Source organism: Muntiacus reevesi, chromosome 3 (genome assembly GCF_963930625.1).
Source record: "Muntiacus reevesi chromosome 3, mMunRee1.1, whole genome shotgun sequence".
Lineage (NCBI taxonomy): Eukaryota > Metazoa > Chordata > Mammalia > Artiodactyla > Cervidae > Muntiacus > Muntiacus reevesi.
Genome location: NC_089251.1, coordinates 242,241,101 through 242,261,924, shown reverse-complemented (window position 1 = coordinate 242,261,924; position 20,824 = coordinate 242,241,101). Strand labels below are relative to the sequence as shown.

Here is a 20,824-nt window from a genome sequence, read left to right as displayed (position 1 = left end):
TTTTCACATTTTTGTGTACTTCTTACTGCCTAGGACAGTGCTCTGCCCATTGTGGGCTTCTTTTCTAAGCTTCTGATGAAAACAGATACAGTGTTTTGGTTAGAAGCTAATAACACCTGCTTTTTACGAGAAAAAAATGAAAAGTGCCAGATGTAGAAAAACTCCCTGACCTGTCACTGTCCAGTGATAACTACTCTTGACATGTTGTCACACATCCATCCTCCTTATGGAGAAATATACAGATAGATGTGATGTACCATTTTACACATGACCTAACACTATTCCAATGATGAAGGACCTTGCTTTTCTTCAATAAAAGATTTATATCTTCTCCCATGTCAACTGGTAGCATTCTGATTGTTAGTGGCTGTATAGTAGTTGCTTCTACACTCACACACCTTCGTTCATTTAAGCAGGACTGAACTGATGGACACTTGTGGTTTGTAGTTTTCTCTCTGAGTCAATGCATCTGTCAGTACTAGTGTGATGACCTCTTGAGGCAAGGTAAAGTCTTGGAAATGAAAGAACTGCATTAAAGCATGGATATAGCTTATGGAATCTAAATAATTACCTTTAAAAGAGAAGAAAATTTAAAGCAGTGTTGAATATTTTCCTTGGCACCTGTCAAATTCTAATAGTTAGCTGTGGCCTTCAGTACCGCATTCAGTCATCAAAAAGTATCATGAAATATTAGACATAAATCAAAGGAAAAAATCTCAAAGAGGTACTCTAGGAGAAATAACCTTTGCATGTATTCGTGAGTGTACAAATGAATCATTGCTTTCTGCTTTTTTTCCTGCTGGGCAGTGACTACCTGTCTTTCTCCTTCCATAAACTATTTTGGAAAGCTTGCCTAATTTAGAATATCATAAAAGCATTTTCTCTCCTGTCAAGGTACAGAGAGGAGCAGTGTTTTCTGTTTCTTGGAGAACAGTTTGCTTAGGAAAGTACACAATCTGATGAAAGAGGCTGCAGCTGTGGGCTATTTTGAAGCTTACTTGAAAACACTTTGGTATGTTTATTTCTTTACTACTCCACTTTATTTCAGAAAAGATTTGAGATGGTTTACAAAGATGCAAACAATTGACTGGATAAAATTTATTTGGTAGATGACTAACAGGAGGTAAAGAACTAATGAGGGTAAGAAAGTATATAGAAAGCCAAGATTAAGGCTAGTTCATGAAATACACACATAAGATGAAATTGCCATCTTTGAAGTTCTAGAAGAGTTGCATGTGGGCAGTTTGCTGTGGTTCAGTCACAATATTAAGTCCTGTGTACTCGCTCCAGTTGGCCTCAGATTTGGCCTTGAGCTGGCATGTCGGGTTGTAACCTCATCTTACTATGATTAGAAGACAACCGTCCTACTCAGAAAAAGTTCAGATGTTACTGATTTGGGGGCCCAAGTGAAAATGCACCTAGAGAAGAGATTTTTACACATTGTGAATTCATGAAGCCAGAATTTCCCAGCTGGAAAGGCCTTTAAGAGGTCATCCGATTCTACCTCCTTAGGATTGTGTGAGGTCTTGTAGTTGTGTTGTGCTCTTGAAGGGGCTCTGCGGGGCGCAGAGTCTGCACGTGACCAGACCTTCAGCCAGTTGCTTCTTCTCTCCAAGCCACAGTTTCTTTATGTACCAAACAGGAGTAAGGGCTGGTTCTTACCTCATGGGATCGCCATGAGGATTAAGTGAGATGATGCGAGAGAGGGAAGTGTAAATCAGAACCACAACGAGACCCTACCTGGTGCCCGGGAGAATGACTGCAACCAAGAAGACAGATGCAACAGGCTTTAGTGAGGATGTGGAGCAGTTGGAACCCTCGTACGCTACGGGTGGGTGTGTAAAATGGGCAGCTACTTTGGGAATTCCTGAGAACTTAACACATAATCCAGAAATGCCATTCAGATACCTGCTGAGGGGAAAACACCAGAACTGGTACACAAATGTTCATGGCAGCATTATTCTTAAGTGCCCAAATTGGAAACAACCCAAATGTCATCAGCTAATGAATGGAAAAAAGGGCAGTATACTGCATGTTTCTGTTTAGGTGAAATGCCCAGAAAAGGCAAATGATTAGAGACAGAAAATAGATGAGTGGTTGTCAAGGACTGGAGGCTGTGCAGGAAATAGGGGATAACTGCTGATGGACTTGTGGTTTCTTTCGGGGGTGATAACATTTGCCTAAAATTTATTGTGGTAGTGGTTACTCTGTGAGATATACTTTTTAAATAGATGAATTGTGTCATAGGTGAATTATATCTAAATAAGGAGAAGGAAATGGCAGCCCACTCCAGTATTCTTGCCTGGAGAATCCCATGGACAGAGGAGCCTGGAAGGCTACAGTGCATGGGGTCACAAGAGTCGGATACCACTTAGTGACTAAACCACCACCAAAGCTATATATATATGGCTATACACACACACACACAGGATAATGCACAGTGAAGTTCTTAGTGTGGTGAAATAAGCCGTATACGAAGTAAATACTCAATAAAGGCTGGCTTTTCTTTTTCAAACAAGTGATGAAACTGTTTGAAGCACCTTATCCTGGATCGGGTGGCTCCTCTGGCCTAACCCAGAGCCCGGTTCTCCTAGAAGTAAATCAGAGTTCTCTCCTTCTACAGGAGAGCAGCTGTGGAGGCCCTGTGGCTCCTTCTAACATGGTCTTGGATTATTTTGGCTTCAGATGACTTTCATTTGGCCTTGAACCTTTCCACTGTAAAAAGACTTTTGAGTTTCCCTATTGTGGATGCAATATAAGCCTTGAAAGAGTCAGCAAATTTTTCAATTAACCATGATGAACTGCTTGAATTGATTCATGGCTCTGTCTGCTATTGACTTTTCAGAGACTGATTAGCCTACCCCAGAGTTCCCAGGCACTCAGCTTTTTAACTTTTTCTCCATGCAGGCTGTCTTTGGACATTTCCCTTTCCAAACTTCTCTCTCAAAATAGGCTGGGCAATCAAAAGCTTTGGAGGTTCCTCCAACGTCTCTCAAGGTTTCTTACTAACAAGTAGAGTCGGTATAAAATGAAATTTTGGTTTCCTATTACAGTTTTTTTTTTTTTTTAACGTTTATGTCATTTTTTTAAAGTTTATGTCATTTTTTTAAAGTTTATTTTTTTGGCCTCTGCATCTGGATAATGCCAAGTCATTGTGACATGAAGAAATTACCAAGCTCATTATCAACCTGATAGTCTCAATCCAGTGAATTTCTTTCTTTTTTTTTTTTTGGTGAAGCATGCCAACATTTATTCACCAAGCTGACAGATGAATGTTTAGATGCTCCCTACCTGATTCTACAAGGGAATGCCAGGAAAATTAAGCAGTGAGCCTCTCCATTCTGCAGAATCTGTCAGGGCAACTTAGATGATGCTCTGGGGGTACAAAGAAGAGACAGGAAAGAATACACTGGCCACATCAGACTTTCAGCCTCGTGGAAGCCTCCCTGTTTGGTTCAGATGTTCACGGTGAAGACACATGACATATTGAGAAGTGAGTTAGGGGAAGGCAAAGGGGAATCCAATCAGTTCTAGGCACCACTGTGGCCTTTTTCACCCCCAGGACCTCAAGAGTGAAAGGGCAGGGCGGGCAGAACCTAGACGGGAGAGGGAACGTGCTGATTGGAGCCAGGTCACTTAAACTCTTAAGACCTCAAGATGTGTGACTCCCAGAAGTCATCACTGTCCGGGCTGTGCAGTGACTGCACCGGGATGGTGGCTGACGGGCCAAAATCCACGAACATGATCACTGCCCAGGAGTCCACGTGGCCCAGTGCCCTGCACCTGTTCCAGGCTGGTCCGTAATGGCCCAGGTGGTGCCTGGTCAGACCGCGGGTCCCGTGCGGCACAGCCAAGTCATGCAGGTAGGTCTGCTGCTCCTCCGCCTCGGCCAGGGCGCCGAACAGGGCCCGCATGTTCTGGTGCAGATGATGTGCATGGCCCAGAAGGGGGTCTGAGGGACAGTACTGGTCACCAGTAGCCCCACCTCCCTGCCGATGCTGGGGATGGTGGCCAGCCAGCCCAGGTCTCAGAAACATTCCCTCAGGAGCAGCACCAAAAAGGACCCTCTCACTTCCATGGGAACTGCAAAGAAGCTTGTCTCGGGTTTCTCTGTCTCACAGGGCTCACCAGAAGCTTTAGCAGTGAGCTGTGGACAAGCAATGGTTCTGGCAAATCTTTGAGCAGAGGGCTTCTCCGAAATCGGCAGTGCCTGGGGCCGCTCAGTCACATCAGGGGCCCTCTTGGGAGACCTGTTGCTGGAATTCAAGTAGAGTTTCCGTTTGTGGCAGTGCTTCCCATTCCGTACCTGGATCGCAAGTGCCGCTTTGTGCACAGAGCCCAGATCTTCGAACGCGAAGCATTTGCAGCCATTCTGGACTCTCTGGACATGGAGAGGACTGAAGTCCTTTAGAAGTCACCAAATTTCCTCCTCAGAATATTTACATGTATATATATATATTCTTTTTCATATTCTTTTCCATTGTGGTTTATTATAGGATATTAACTATTGTTCCCCATGCTATACAGTAGGGTTTTGTTGTTTATCCATTCTATATATATTGGGTTGGCCAAAAAGTTCATTTGGGTTTTTCTGTAAGATCTTACCTAAAAATCTGAATGAACTTTTTGACCAACCCGGTAATAGTTTGCATGTGCTAATTCCAAGCTCTCAATCCATTACCCCCCACGTCCATCCACCTCGGCAACCACAAGTCTGTGCTCTGTGTCTGTGAGTCAGTTTCTGTTTTGTAAATAAGTTCATTTGTGTCATAGTTTTGATTCCATATATGTGATGTCATATGGTACTTGTCTTTCTCCTTCTGACTTACTTCACCTCGTGTCATATCCATGTCTCTGCAAATGGTCTACTGAGAACGTGCCCTCGATGGTATCCCAGTCAGGAGTACAAGGCATATCAACCCATCAGGTTCAGCATGTGGGAGGCAGCGGGCCCACTGTCTTGTTGCCATAATAAACTGGCCAAGATAGCATGTGATAAAGTCCAGTAGGTGTAGTTTCAAAATCACCTTGTGATCGATGGAGATTTCTAGTCTTCCTGTAAGAGGAAGTAAAAGATACTAGATAAAAATGATTGTGCAGACCTTGAATGAGAAAATTCAAGTGTACCTTGAATGTACACTTAACAATTGTCCTTTCTCATTCCCTCTTTCTTTTGCAACAAAGATTTATTTCAATTATTAAAATATGTGCACTTGATAAAAAAGATAAACATTTGTTGATGCTTACAATATGCTAGCCACTGTTCTTGGTTGGGATACTTGAAGAGTAAAGATGAATAAATCTTCTGAGGACTTTGGGTTATTTTACACAGTTGTTTCAATTACTCTACATGAATTTTGAAAAAGGGTTAGTGCTACCTTGCTGTGAGACCTCCAATAAATATTATAATTCAGCTTTGATGAGACTCTTATTTTTGAGACTCTTATCCATTGTACCTATTTGCACAGCTCTTGTAGGTGTTGGAGACAGGTTTGTAAAATGAAAAGCATACAGGAAGGACTCAGTAAGTGCTGAATTTAGCACCTTTATAGACTGTGATTCTATCGCATATTGCAAAGCAGAATCATTGGACATAAATTCTGGCATAAATTCAAGCATTTACTGATTATATGCCTTGTTTCATTCTACTGCCCTTGGTTGAACATCTGAAGTGTGTCAGTTAGGGTCCCAGGCTCTGGAATTCAGGGATCAACAAGCTGGGCAATGTGTCTGTTCTGTGGATCCTACATAAGAAGGACTCCTCTGTGAGCAGGATCTGAAAATGCATGTGACTTAGTGAAAACATGGAGTGGACACATGAGAACATACGTGTGTGTTTATTTTTGGAAGGAGTATTTCTGTTTCAGATAGGTATGGAAAAACTTTTGCGTGTTTACAAAGCAGTCAACAATGTTGTAGTGGGCTTCCCTTATAGCTCAGTCAGTAAAGCATCTGCCTGCAGTGTGGGAGACTTGGGTTCAACTCCTGGATCGGGAAGTTCCCCTGGAGAAGGAAATGGCAACCTACTCTAGTATTCTTGCCTGGAGAATCCCATGAACAAAGGGGCCTGGCAGGCTACAGTTCATGGGATCACAAGAGTTGGACACGACTTAGCGCTATCTTTCTTTCCTTCTTTAATGATGTAGTAGAACACTAACATTTTCAAAGACATTTTCTCTGGTTGCATTGTATCACCTGGATAGTTTCAGAGTGCTGGAGAAATGGTCTGCTTGGTGGTACTTGTCAACTTTAACCCAGGCTGGTGTTAGGAAAACAAGCTTAGTAGGACAAGGACACAGAGGCATGTGTTAAGAAATGGTCCTACAATAATAAGCTTATAACTTGTTCTCTCTCCCTTGTGGTCATTTGGGGCACAATTATATCCTTTGCAAGATTTTTTCTATGCTCACTGATTCAACAAAGATATTTATAAGAGTATAATTCAGAATTTAAATATAGAAAAGTTCTCATAAGGGAGTTTATCTTTAATTCAGACATTGTATCATTAATACTTTAAATCTCATTATAACATTATAACCTGAGTGCCACATCTTTCTTCCTGTATGGAGACTTTAGAGAACAGTTCTGGCCTGATGCCATCTTCATCCACTCATTTATTAACTGTGTTCATGATGATGAGCTTACATATCCAAAAATAGTCATATCAGGCTGGATGTTTCTAAGAAAATTGGTAAGACTATGGCAGGTTTTAAAACTCCTTGTGTTGGATAGAGTCCACCGTGATTCATTTTCTGGAAGCTCTTGAGGCTGAGGACATGCCCAGCTTTTGTTTTTTTCTAGAGTAGAACTCATGACCAGGCAGCCTTTTTTGAACACCTGCTAAATTTGGAGGCAGTGGGCTAAAAATGTTTTATACATGTCGTCTCCTTTGTCCTCATTATAACCTAATGAGGTAGGTATTGTGACTCAGTTTTGCAGGTGAAGAGAGAACCGTTAGGGTAAGTGTTGATGTCCAGTGAGTGGTTAGGTTGAAACTTAGCCTCGAATCTGTCTGATACAAAAGCCCTTTGGTTGGCAACTGCTATGTTGTACTGTCACCGAGTGGAAAAATACTAATTTCATCTTTGTTCTTTTATTTCCCAAATTTTCTGTAATAAATGTGAATCAATTTTATATTCCAATAATCTCAACCAATATCATTAAAATGTGTATGGTAATGAAATTAGATTAAAAAACATTTTTCTCTGTGATGTGAAAAATATAAAACTACATGAATCTTAACATTATAACCCTTTATTTAACAATTAGTTAGATAATGTAATTAATGTTTAAAATAAAACATAGTAGATATATACACATTAAGGTTTCTGCTTCAGTTATTTTTCTTGGGAAAATAGCTGTTATTGATTTAAGAACTTTACCCCAGATACTAAATTGATTTTTTTATTTCATTGTCATCATGATTGGGACAAGGACAAGAAAAGCATTTCCTTCCTCTTTGTAGTAGACATTTATGTATATTGAAAGATTATGGGTAATTTTAAGGGAGTTTTGTGATTAAAGGAAGAGAGTGGCTAGAGGGCTCAGTAAAGGTTTCTGAGAATAGTGGGGATTTGAGCATTTTTTTTCCCCCTCTTCTTTCTCTTGCCCTACCAGTATAATTCCCTAGAGAAGGAAATGGCAACCCACTCCAGTATTCTGGCCTGGAGAATCCCCCTGGACAGAGGAGCCTGGCGGGCTGCAGTCCATGGGATTGCAAAGAGTTGGACACGACTGAGTGACTAAACCACCACCAATATAATTTGATCTTAGGAGCAGTTATCAGTACTATGGGAGACAAATTAAGTTAGATAATTAAATCAGCTTATTTTAGGCTTTTAACCTTACACTCTACCACCACTGGACAGAGGAGCCTGGTGGGCTGCAGTTCATGGGGTCGCAAAGCGTCAGACACCACTGAAGCGACTAAGCGCGTGCACGCACACACACACACACGGAGCACCTGCCTCCCCACTCCCAAAACACCTATCCTTTTTGGCTAGTCACTGTGAATCCTGGGAGTTTCTGCCTCATTTGGTCTTGAGTAGGACCTGACAATCTGCATTTTTAATGAAAGATCTAGGTAAGTTGCATGATCAGGCATATTTGAGAAGCCCTGGGAGAGAAGAAAGCTTGCATGAAGAGGAGCAGTAGAAAATAAGATGTTAAAGTTGGATTAGGTCCACAGTATGAAGAGTCTTGAGTCCTAATCCATGGATTTTGGAGGTGGTGCTCTAAGGTGTGAGGAGCCAATGAGGGGCACCCTGGAAGGAGGGAGGCAGCTGTGGAAGTCGGATTGGAAAAGTGGAGAGTCGTGGGCAGCCTGAAGGAGGAGCCGTGGGCCAGCAGGAGCTGTCAAAGACATTGAGGCATGAGACAGTGCAGGTTCAGCTAGGACCGAGGCAGAGGTAGGGAGGAAAGGACGCGAGTCAGAGCTATTACATCAGAGTTGGAAGATCTTGGCGATTGATGGAGAGAGAAGCAAATCACAGAAGGGAGACAATGGAAAGAGACTCCCTTGATCTCTTTTGGGCAGGAGGGTGGCAGTTGAGAAGGGGAGAGAGACGCCAGGCTTGTTGCCATCTACTGGAGTGTGAAGCTCCATTGGGACTTCAGTTTGAGGGAGACAGAAATGTGGAACTCAGTAGAGACCGCGACCTAAAGAGCCGTATTTAGCAGTTCTCCCTATGGAGGCTGTTGTGGAAACCATGTGATCAGGTGGGATTGCCAAGGAGGGTGTTACAGGGACGGTGGTGAAGTCCTTGGGGAGCAGTAATGGGACGGGTGGAGGACAGAGGGAAGGAAACTGCCGTCACAGGAGCCAGGACAGTGGAAGTGGTCAGCGGTTTTGATTCCTGCAGTGAGGGGAAGGAAAATGAGGTCTTCTCAAAGGACATTGGATTTAGCTCAGTTTTAGCAGTAAGGGGAGAAGCTGGACATTCAGATTTAATGAGTAAAGAGATGGTGAGGAAGTGCTAGTGGGTAATTTTTCAAAGCTTGATGGGAAAGGGCAGTAGGAGACTGTCATAGCTTGGGTGTTGAGAAGATTTCGAGGTCAGCGGAGACTTGTATATATTCAGAGGCTCCATGCAGAGGAGGCACGGTGTACAACGCAGAGGACTCTAGAGGGCGGTGATTCTAAAGACACTGATATTTTCATGTATCGAGTTCCAGGACTGTGCTGGGGTCCAGAGGTAAGACAGCCTTCATCTGTCAGTATCCCAAGAGAAGAATGAAAGTTGACAGTAAGGGGGGAAGGGATAGTTAGGGAGTTTGGGATTGACAGGTCCACCCCGTGATGTTTAAAATGGGTAATCAACAAGGACCTACTGTCTAGCACAGGGAACTCTGCTCAATGTTATGTGGCAGCCTGGACAGGAGGGGAATTTGGGGGAGAATGGATACATTGTGTGTGTGTGGCTGGATCACACTGTTGTGCACCTGAAACTATCACAATATTGTTACTCGGCTGTACTCCAATATAAAATAAAAAGTTAGAAATGTTGACAGTGAGATTTGAGCCTGGGCGACTCGGGTGGTGGCCGCACAGATGAGGGGAGGCCTTGGACAGGAAACCACATCTGGAGCATCAGAGTCAGCACTGGGATGGAATGACGCACGGATGCTGGGGTGTGTTGAGGGCGAGGTGGCCTAGGACTTCATCGAGGACACAATGCTTTCATTGTCTTGTGCAGGATATGTGTTCTTTTGCCAGTCAGCAAGGTAGCTTATCTCAGGTGGGAGCCTTCCTGGGCAAGTGCTTGGAAATGTATTGGAAGAGCAAAATTGTTTGTGTGATTGAAGTCGAGGAAAGTTGGAGGGGTGGGTAAGAGCCAGAACAAAAAATGTCTTATGTGTCTTCATGAGGAGTTTGGGAGTTTTGCAATTTTTGCCTCCCCTCCACACCCTACCACCTTTGGGGAATTCTGATAAGAATTTAAGCAGAGAGGGATTCCTGGTGGCCCAGTGTTTCGGACTCGGTGTTTTTACTGCCACGGCCTGGGTTCAATCCCCAGTTGGGGAACTATTATTATAATAAGATCCCACAAGCCACTGCAGTGCAACCAAAAAAAAAAAAAAAATTTAAGAAGAGATGTGCAATGATCTAGTTTGCCTTTAGGAAAACCATTCTGGCTGCATTGTGGACAGTGGTTTAGGGGCAAGACTGGCCGCAGCAGCCGGGTTAGAAGCCTGGTATTTAGTCCAGGTGAGAATCAGTGGAGAATGAAGGTAGAACAGGGTGAGGAGATACTTAGGAAGCAGAGCGGACGGAACTGAGGATCTGCAAGGTTCCCATGGGGATGGAGGTTGAGTGAGTGGGAAGGGAGAGGAGGAGACTTCAGGAAAAGCTAAGATTGACTTCCTTTCTGACGTCGAGTTTGGCAGGTAGGAAATCTTTACCCGGAATGACACCGAATGTTTAGAATGTGGTAAACCTTGTGGGATGTCTCATCTCAAATGGAGAGGAGAGTAGACCAACGTCTGTATCTGCAGATCACGGGAGGGTGTGGCCTGGAGAGAGAAACATGGACATGCCAAGCACAAGAGCAATAGCTGAGACCAGTGTGCAGAACAAATCCCAGAGCGTGCCTCCTACACACATGCAGAGCCTCTTGCCTCAAGAATTAATGATCCATTTTCTGAGTGCCTTCCACCTTTCCAGTCTTAGCTATCTTCCAGGTTAGCCGCTGGACTCTTATTGGTATTAGGCAGGAAAAGAAAAACAATGATGGCATCCACATATACTTAGTTTAACTACAAATTAGCAGATGTGATGAGAGGCTTGGATCCTTAGAAGAACATCAGATCCCATAGTTAGGCTTGGATTACTTGTCAAACTCATTTATATTTCACCACGTGGCCCGTGTCTTAGCCCTTACCAAGGAACCTGAAGTTCCAATTTTTTTTAAAAAAGTTAACCCCATGAGAATATATAACTATTATATATCTTAGTTTCTTTTTAAACTAAGTAGTTGGACAGTGTTGTCTTTGGCGAATACAAGGATTAGAATATATAGTTTTTCCAAATCTATTACAGGGAAAGCTATGTAACTTACTTTACTGCTCTGGCAATCTCTTCTTAGTACTAAATGAACTAACAAAAATAGAATTTATGGCCCTTTTCAACTATGAATTGAAACACAGTTGAGACTTTGCCCCAGAAATAAAACTCCTGTCTGGAGAATTTTTACACTGGAACCTTCATACTAGCTTTCAGTTATTACTGAGAATTAATTTTCCCAGTGCTATAAAGGAAGTGAGTATTCCCCCCTGGAGGTGGTGGGTATTTTTCGTTAGCAATAAGAAAACGGGCTCTTTCCAGCTGTTTTTAGTTGAAAAAGCAACATCTAAGTCAGAGCCTACTTAAGTGGTTATGATGGCTGGCTGTTAAGCAAAACCCTAATGAGAACTATTATGGATTTAAGAGTGTGGATCACATGTGGGTCTTGTTTAGATCTTGTTTTGAACAAATAAGCTGAAAAGACATTTTTGAGACAGTGGGATAAGATACAACATAGACTGATAACTTAATTCTCCTGAGAAATCATTGGTGATTTTGTTGTTTGTGAAAACATCATGATCGTGTTTTAAAATGTCCTTCTCTATTAGAGATGTGTGCTGAAGTATTTACAGGTAAAATGATCTGAAGTCTGAGATTTGCTTTGAGAATACTAAAGCATAAAGAGTTAGAGTATAAAGATGAAATCTCAATGGCAGGGCAGTTCCAGTTAAAAAAAAAAAAAGACTTAAAAGTGAATGTAGTAAAATGTAGAAGTCAGGAACAGGAGGGAGTTGAAGTTCTGCTTCTTATTTGGTTTTGACACTTCTGTGGACGCCTGTTACTCTTTCCACACATAGAGTGACAAGGTTTTTGCCTTTCTGACCCTCGAATCAAGGAATATGGCCCCACTGTTAGACTGTGCCGTTGTGGTTGACATACCCCTCCACCCAGGACGGCTTCTCTGGTGGCTCAGACTGTAAAGAATCTGCCTGCAAATGTAGAAGACCTGGGTTCGATCCCTGGGTTGGGAAGATCCCCTGGAGGAGAAAATGGCAACCCACTCCAGTATTCTTGCCTAGGGATGGAGGAACCTGATGGGCTACGGTCTGTGGGGTTGCAGAGTCAGACTCCCTGAGCAACTAATGGTGACTGACTGACTGGCCACCTGGTACTCGGGCGATGGTCTGGGCAGTTCCTGTCTCGTCCTCCTCAGAGGCTTCAGCCCCCTGTGGAGGTGACCATGCAGGGGATTCCTTGTCCCCTGTTACGTTCTTGAGACTTTTGACTGAGATAACAACTTGGGTGGAGTGGTCTATAAAGACAGCTGGAATGGGAGCAGGTAGAGATTTCAATAGGAGACATATTTTCACATAGAGACCTTATGATGTCATCGTTGGCTCTTCTTTCTAATCAGTTCAATTTTGAGCCAGAATCAGATTCTACACTCTTTCAACCCAGAGTGCACATCAGTGCTGTGTATGTACATTTTTTTTTTTTTCCCGTAACTAAACTCCCATCTGAAGTCTCTGCCCTTTGCAGACAGGATAGGGAACAGAGTCCATTACAAAGGGAACATGATTGCAGTGAACCACCACACACTTGTTCGCTTCTTTGAATTATTCCCAGCACAGCAAGACATTGATATGTCATCTCTGAGGCAGATGGGCCCATCCATGTTGATCATTCACTTTGCTCTTATTTGACGATTATAACCATGGTTTTCCTCTCAGGATCTTCAGATGCTTAGAGGAAAGCCCAGAGTTTTCTTGACAGCAGCTGCTGCTTTGCTTAAACTGGTGGAATAAATTAAGCCCTTTAGCTTCCTCATGTGAAGTGAAGTGTTAGTTGTTCAGTCGTGTCTGACTCCTTGCAACTCTATGGACTGTAGCCCACCAGGCTCCTCTGTCCATGGGATTCTCCAGGCAAGAATACTGGAGTGGGTTGCCATTTCCTTTCTAGGGAATCTTCCCAACCCAGAGATCAAGTCCTGGTCTTCCACATTAAAGGCAGATCCTTTACCATCTGAGCCAGCAGGGAAGCCCTAGGCTTCCTCAGATTTGTCTGTTAATCATGTCATCACAATAACAGGGTCCGTGATGGCAAAGGGTAGTAGCTTTCTAAGGATATGATAAAATGCCTTTGAGTTGCAGGTTGAGATGGTCTGGCCCAGAACCTTACTGTGTCTGTGTGTTTTAGCCAAGGATGACTTATTCATTCATTCATCCAACTAACAAGTTTTAAGTGTCTGTTACCCATTAGTAGCCTGTATTGGGTGCTGGTTCCCAGAGCTGGATTTTGTGTTCATTGCAGCAGATTTCAAGTGTGCTCTGACTCTAGGGATTATGGATGTGAGAAGCTAAAATGATTTCAGGATGTAATGGGATCTTAACTTGCCCCTTCCCTCATATCCCTTCAAGATCCCTGTGATACTGTATCTGCAGCCTCTGACTTCCCTCTCCAGGGGCAATGGTGAGAGAAGTATGGGGAGAAGTTCCTCCTGGTACAAAGTTTGCTTTGGCAAATTTTTTTCAGGCAGCAGGAAAATGTTATTCAAGCATTTAATAAACATATATTAGTTACCCCTCACCAAAAACTCAATGGATAAGAGTTTGAGCAAACTCCAGGAGATTGTGAAGGACAGGGAAGCCTGGCGTGCTATAGTCCACGGGGTCCCAAAAAGTCAGGGACAATTTAGCAACTAGATAACAACAAAACACAAGATACTCTAAATGTAAAGACTGAGAATATATTGAATTTTGTCTTACCCCCAGGGCATGTGCTTTCAGAGCTCCAAATTGTCATGCATGCTGGAATATCTTCTTAGTATCTTTGGATTTTATAGCAGAGATACCAGGTTAAGCAGATTAACAAAAACAACAGAATCCATTACGCTGTGATATAAAAGAACACAGACTCATCCATCTGGTGGAGAGAAGTGTGAAGGCAAAGTAGTAAAAAGCATCCGCTCCTGTCATTACGTGCCCCATGTGTTCAAAAGTTTGATGGTTGTTTCATTGACCAGACCAGTACTTTAATGGTGAGTCTTCATTCCAAAATTTGTTGCATAAAAATCAAACATTAAAAATGTTGGAAATCTTAAATGGTACACATATTGTAGCAAATGCCGGTGAACCATAAGTTGACCTCATGGTCGGTCACATCAAGATTTTAGAAGGTTTCATCATTTTCGTTCTTAAAAATTTAGTAGCTCATCTTATTATCACTTCCTCCCCTCCTGGAAAAGTCATATCTTTGAATATTGTTTTGAGGTAGGAAATGGTTACTTTTACTTTCTGTTTTATTGTTATTTTTTAGTAAAAGAATTGTTTGAATTTTTTCACAAGAGGTATGTATGTCTTTAATTTTTAAATTAAATTTGTAAATACCTGACTGACAGTGTTGTCATGATACAAATGCAAATGATGCCAAAAGAGGAAGAGGCAGAGGGAATGTTTCTTTACTGCTCATGGAGTGAGCAAAACATTCTTGGCCTGTCTCTGCCCAGCAGTGTATCTGATTGGTGAGTTTGGAGGGAGGACGTGGGCGCGTGTGGCCCAGCCCTTTGCCCTCCGTTTCTGAGGGAGCTGGACTGCTCATAGAGAGAGGTGCTATTGGTCAGTCACCGTGGCCTTGCCTGTGTGAGGGAGCAATGTGCTAGTCGTGCTTGCTGGGGACAGGATAGGTAAGTCTTGTCTAAATCCAGGGGTCATTCATCAGGGAAGGCTGCTGGCTCAACATTTAAGCCACATTCTCAAATATCACCTTTGTAAGGCATAAGGGTGGTGTTTTGACCGCCCCCTGCCCAAACTTACTGGTCATACTTCTAAATTAGTTCAGAACTGGGGAGGGGGGCATGGGTGATATATATTGCGATTCCTTAATGTACATGACCCAGTGAAAAGAAGTCCCCCTCTCAATTCAGAGCCATCACCAAGTCCTAATAAGTTCTTCCGGAAATGCTCTGCGCGTATGCAGATGTCTTGAGAAATGTTTATATGCGAACCTCCTCCTTATGTTCAGTAGTGATAAATGCTGTGTTCTCTACTAGCTGCTTCTTGTGTTTTGATGATCTATTTGATACTTGCTGTTGGCTGCATATATTTTACAATATGGATGTCATATTTAGTTTATATCCAAAAAGAGTAAACATGCCTTCATTTGAGCCTCATGCCCTGATAAACAGTGAGAAATTGTAAAGTTCTGCTGGTGACCAAGTGATAGCAACTCTTTCCCTTTCCTTTTTTTTCCCCACACAAAAGAGGCATATCGTTTATCTCACCATAATCAGACTTCATCCTCGGTAATGGAGAGCATGCTGGAAATCTGGGTAGGGATCTACTTTTTCAGAGAACCTATTACTGGTATTTAATTAGAAACTTTAAGCTGAGCATTAGCTGGAATGCATCTTTAGGGCAGTTAGTCATAATTGTTGTGAAGGAACTCTTTGGCACTGACATCTAAAAGTTATTTGGAAATGTTTGTATGGATGTGTATATTTTTAAAGCAGGTACTTTGGTGAAATTATAATATGACAAATATTTTCTATATTGCATTGTATATAACAGTTGCTGAGTCTGGGTGAGTTTCCATTCTATCAGACTCAAATGCACTTGAATATCTTTCACGGATTGTTAATTCCTAAGCAAATTTAGGTCTCGGCAGAACATTTTTCAAGGTGCTGGCATTGCTTGTACCACTCAGAGTTCACATGAATGATGTTTAATGGGTAACTCACCCCTAATCTTTATGTTGGCTGTCTTTACAAGGTTGGAGTCCAGTCTGCAGTAAGTTATGATCATTCAGTCCATCTTAGTTATTTTTCTTCTTCTTGTCCTTTCTATTCAGCTCGCTTTCTGTTTCATTTGGAGACATGAACATGTTCCATTCCCAAACCCCAGTGGATGCTCTTGTTGGCACTGGTCTCCTGCTAGCTAGTTTGCCTTTTATTTTTTAATACCACTGTGAGGCTGCTGGATTTAGTGTATCAGTCAGGCTTCAACCAGAGAAACAGAACCAGGAAGGTATATAAAGAGATTTATTGCAAGAAATTGTCTGACATAATTAAGGAGTGAAGCCTATAGGGTTGAAGGGTGGGATGGGCAGGCCGCAGCTCTTGGGCATGGCCAAAGGTGTTGTCCACAGGCTTTGCAATTTCTTCTTCAGAGAAACCCTAGCTCAACGGTTCAGGCCTGTCAGCTGATTGAATCAGGCCCACCCGGATTATCAAGGATAATTTCCCTGTGGTTAAAGACAATCATGGACTTTCATTATATCTACTATGTCTTCACAGCAATGCCTACATTAGTGTTTGATTGAATAACTGTGCTTAGTAGCCTAGAGTCGACTCCTGAGCCTGACCATCACGGTGTGTCTCTGATGCGTGTTACAGTTCTCTTGGTTTTCACGGTCCATTCCGCCTCCTGCCTGGATCAGTCTGCTGGTAGCTGTGTCTCTTCTTTCTCATTCCCATGCCTCCTTCCCCTGCAGTTAAGTTAACTTGGCAACTCACTGCTGTATCCAGAACATCTTCGGCTCTGCTCCACTGACAAACATTTATTCTCCTTGGTTTTATATGATGTCTGTTTTCTCATCTGTGTTATTTGTCGCACCAGGACAGAACGTTGCTGTTGTTTTCTTCATTAGCTAAAATCACAGATCAGCTTGGCACCCATTCCAGCAGGAGCTTTCGTTCTCAAAGACAATAGTTGCAAAATTGGATGCTGCTTTCTTGGCTTCTAGCTGTTCTCTTTGTTCCTTGTCACCCTATCTTGGGGAAATGCCATATAGGAGGTTTGATAGGACTAAAACAGAACAAGAAATCTAATTACTTCTTGTTTTGTGCTGCTTCTTCAGAATAGCTCCCTTCCTGCTTCCAGAACATTCTCTCTCATGGCATTGCCCTTTCAAGTTGGATTTCTGAAGTTACAAAGTTCCATTATGTGAAAAGCAGCATTTATCAGATTTGATTCTTTCACATTAGAAAATGTTAAAGCATTATAAGGAGGTTGCTATATGTGTGCCCTTCACTGAGCTAGCTCAGTGTTTTGAATTGTTATTGTTGAATTATAAGAGTCTCTGTTTCTCTAGAATTTATCTTCCAATTGCCTATGGAACATTTTAATATTCTCATTCCTTTATTCTCCTTTTACATTGTGGAAAAAGGGAATGCCAGATTTTAGCAGAACTAGGTAAACATTGAATTCCAAGAGGTCAAAAAAAAGTTAATGTAGATCACTGGCAAAAGGGCCAAGATTTAACTGGAGCCACTTATCTATAATTGATAGAAATGGACTGTTTTCTTCTTGGTATTTTAATAAGTAATAACATGGTCAGACAGAAAAAAAAATGTGGAAATATAAATTAAAATCTGAGTGTTTAGATGCCCAGAAAATCCACAGTCAGAAAACACTGACCCAGAAGCAGAGCATGTTAGAGCATGTTATTTGTTATGGGAAGGGGGATCAAATGGCTTCCCCAGTGGCCCAGGGGTAAAGAATCCACCTGCCAATGCAGGAGACACGAGTTCAGTCCCTGGATTGGGAAGATTCCCCTGGAGGAGGACATGGCACCCTCCTCCAGTATTCTCCTGGGAAAATTGCACGGACAGAGGAGCCTGGTGGGCTGCAGTCCGTAGGGGCTCAACGAGTCAGACACGACTGAACGTGTACGTGTGTGTGCATGTGTGCGCACACACACGGTATCAAATATGACCTACGAACTTTTAAAGAATTCCTGACTCTACAAAAAGGGAAATGAAATTCCATAAATAACCTCATCAACGTCCTTATTCTGGTTATCTATAGCAGCTTCAGACAATAAGTCATTTTAATAAGCTGTGGGCCAGGGGTTCGGAGAAGTCTTAGCAGGCTGGTGTCTGGTCGCGTGCAGCTGCAGTCGGGTGGTCAGGCCCTCTCTTCGTGGGTTTTTCTGGCCTGCCTGGCAGCATGGAGGCCTCAGAGTTCTCTGCACTACAGCACTTATACAGTGACTGCAGCGTCCTCTGCTTGTATTCCACTGAACTAGGTGGAAACCACATCACCTTCTCTGACACTCGATTCTGTTGGTTATGGGCAAGGCAAAGACCCACCCAGGTGTAAGCAGAGGGCACTGGACTCCATCTCTTGATAGTGGGGCTGGCAAGATTCTGGAAGAACACTTGGATCAGGAGGTGGTGTTATGGGCATCTTTTTGGGGAAAAAAAAAAATCTGCCCTGCCCTGGTCTACCCTCTGGCCACAATACCTTATGTATTGTGTATATACATACCATATATATGTATTATGTGGCCATAATCCACATACCTCCCACATGCAAAATATATTCTTGCATTTCCAAGACTCTCCAGAAGTCTCGTCCCATCTTCAGGCTCAGGCCCAAAGTCAAGGGCCTTGGCCCAGTCATCTTCCTGACACACAGCCAGAACACAGCGGGAGGGCAGGCTTCTTAAAGGCCTGCACCAAAGTGGGGAAACCAGAGGCCCCGGGCCCACGACAAAGGGGAAATTTGGCCAGTTGCCTGTTCCTCTGCCAGTGTTCTGTATGTCTCTTGGTTCCATGCTCGGGGCTCTTGCTTCTACTTTTTTAAGTGACCCTTCCTTTTTCTTAAGAAGGAGTCAACGTTTGCAGCTGAGTAGCCTTCTCAGACTGTTTCCTGCCCCTAAAAGTTTTGGGATCTGAATGCTCTTTTCATTTCGTACTCTCTGTTATAGTCTAACCTGGCAGTAATTTCACAGTACAAGCATCTGTAAAACTGTGGGTTTTCTGTGAATGTTGATAAGTTCACGTATTGGAAGTCATGACCTCAAGATGCTTTGTCTACCTTGGACTCCCTGTGACACCAACAGACCACACCCTTAAGATTCTCAGAAGTCTTATTGCATAACGCAGAGATTCTGTAAGGTCTGCTCTGGAGATCTTTAGAAAGCCTGATGTATGTGTATATGCATGTGTGTTCCGTTGTGTCCAGCCCTGTGACCCCGTGGACTGTAGCCTGCCAGGCTTCTCTGCCCATGAAATTTTCCAGGCAAGAATACTGGAATGGGTTGCCCTCTCCTTCTCCAGGGATCGAACCCATGTCTCCTGCATCTCCTGCATTGGCAGGTGGATTCTTTACTACTGCACAAGCTTAGAAAGCCTTATTTCTGTTTAAAAGCATCCAGGAAGCACCACCTTAGATCTTTCTAAAGTCTTAACAGAGTGTCACTGGTCACAGCCTGAATTTGATCTTTGTTCTGAAGCCGGGGCTGGGTTTGAGACTTGCTGGGTGTCTGGAGAGGCTGTGGATAAGGAACCGGTTTGTATTTAACATTGTGTCGTTTCACTCATCTCTCAGTTCATGATTTATCACAGGCAGCAAGCAGAACCCAGGTGTCCCTTTTAAGTTCTCTGCCTGGAAATGTCTTCCGCTAGATCATTAGATCCATTTCTGTTCCCTCTTTACCATAGATATCCAGCGTTACCAAACTCTGTCGCTACACAGCAGGGTGCTCTCATCCTCTAGCATCCAATAATATGCTTTTCACTTTCCTGGAAGCCCTCACGGATGGCCTTCTTAAAACAACAGTCTTTTTTTCATCTTCCATTATCTTGCATGTCAGGAAATCCAGAAGGGCTTGTTCTGACTAGAGTCAGAGGGGAAGCACTTTTGCTAGTACCCCAGGCACCAAGGAAGCCAGTCTGACTGCCCCTGGGCTGCTGGGATTGTTACTTTAAGTTGCCTAGTTTGGGTGTGGCTAGTGATATGCCAGTAACACCAGGAACCATGAACACCGCTGCTTTTCTTTCCGACCATGGTCACCCTCAAGTCCCCGTATGTCTGCTCTGCTTTCAGGAATCCAGATTCGATCATTCCCCTTACCCTCAAAGCCACAGGAAAGCCTCTGTGCTTCTCCATTGTCTGAATTCCAAGTCCCCTGACTTGGTGGACCACAGAGGGTGCCTGTCACAGGCTAGATTTGTCCCACAGATGCATCAAATCTTAGGCTGTGCAGAAGAAGTTTACTTTCACTTGACATAAATGTGTTAACATTAAAAAAAAAAAGTCAGGAGCATTCACATAAAAACCCAAGCTATCCACTTCTCTGGATAAGTATCGGAAATTCTGGCAACACTCGCTCCCTTCCTGTGGCAGCTGTCTCCTTATGCTGGGCACTCCCTCTCGGGGCGGGGCGGGTCCTGTCCAGACCACCCAGCTCCCTACTGGGTCTGCCTTCCACGCCCTACCTTCCCACTGGGTGGGGTAAGGCCTTTACTTCCTCTGCCTGGTGAGCTGGACAGGTAGTCATCCGCTCTCCTGAGATATCACAGCATTCATATCTTGGTTATATGGCATTCACATTTTATTGAAATTATTAGCTTAAATGTCTGTCCATCTCTCTGCAGTGTGGACTACTCCAAGGTGTAGGCTTTGATTTTATTCATCTTTTGTCTAGAACTTGTCACCAGGTAGGTATTAAATAAGACTTTGTTGACTGAATGAGAAAATAAGTGATTCTTTTAAAAGGCTAAGGCTTGTTCTCTGCCCTGCAGGAGTATACAGTTCGGTATGTCACCTGTTATATGTAACACAGAGTAGAATGATATAAAGGTGCAGGCAAAATACCAGTTGGGAGATTGGGCCAAGACATCTTAAATTAGAAGAAAAGAAGCAAGTAGAAATTTTGAAAGGGCAGACCAGGCTGAGATATATATGTGATATAAAAAGTAGAGTTGTGAAGTTATTTAATTTGTAAAAAACTGGGTTGTGAGTGTCCCATTGAATATGATGGGAAGTAAGTCTTGAAAAGCTAATTTGGGGCCAGGTTATGGAGAGACTGAACTCATCC

General features: G+C 43.0%; 1 protein-coding gene and 1 pseudogene across 2 annotated transcripts in view; one reads left to right on the top strand and one right to left on the bottom strand.

Annotated features, from left to right (window-relative positions):
* The window catches only part of STK39 (serine/threonine kinase 39), a 304,895-nt gene that overhangs the window by 151,147 nt on the left and 132,924 nt on the right, over positions 1-20,824 (top strand). The gene's annotated exons all lie outside the window — the stretch shown is intronic.
* On the bottom strand, positions 3,645-12,677 carry LOC136162940 (tudor domain-containing protein 10-like; annotated as a pseudogene).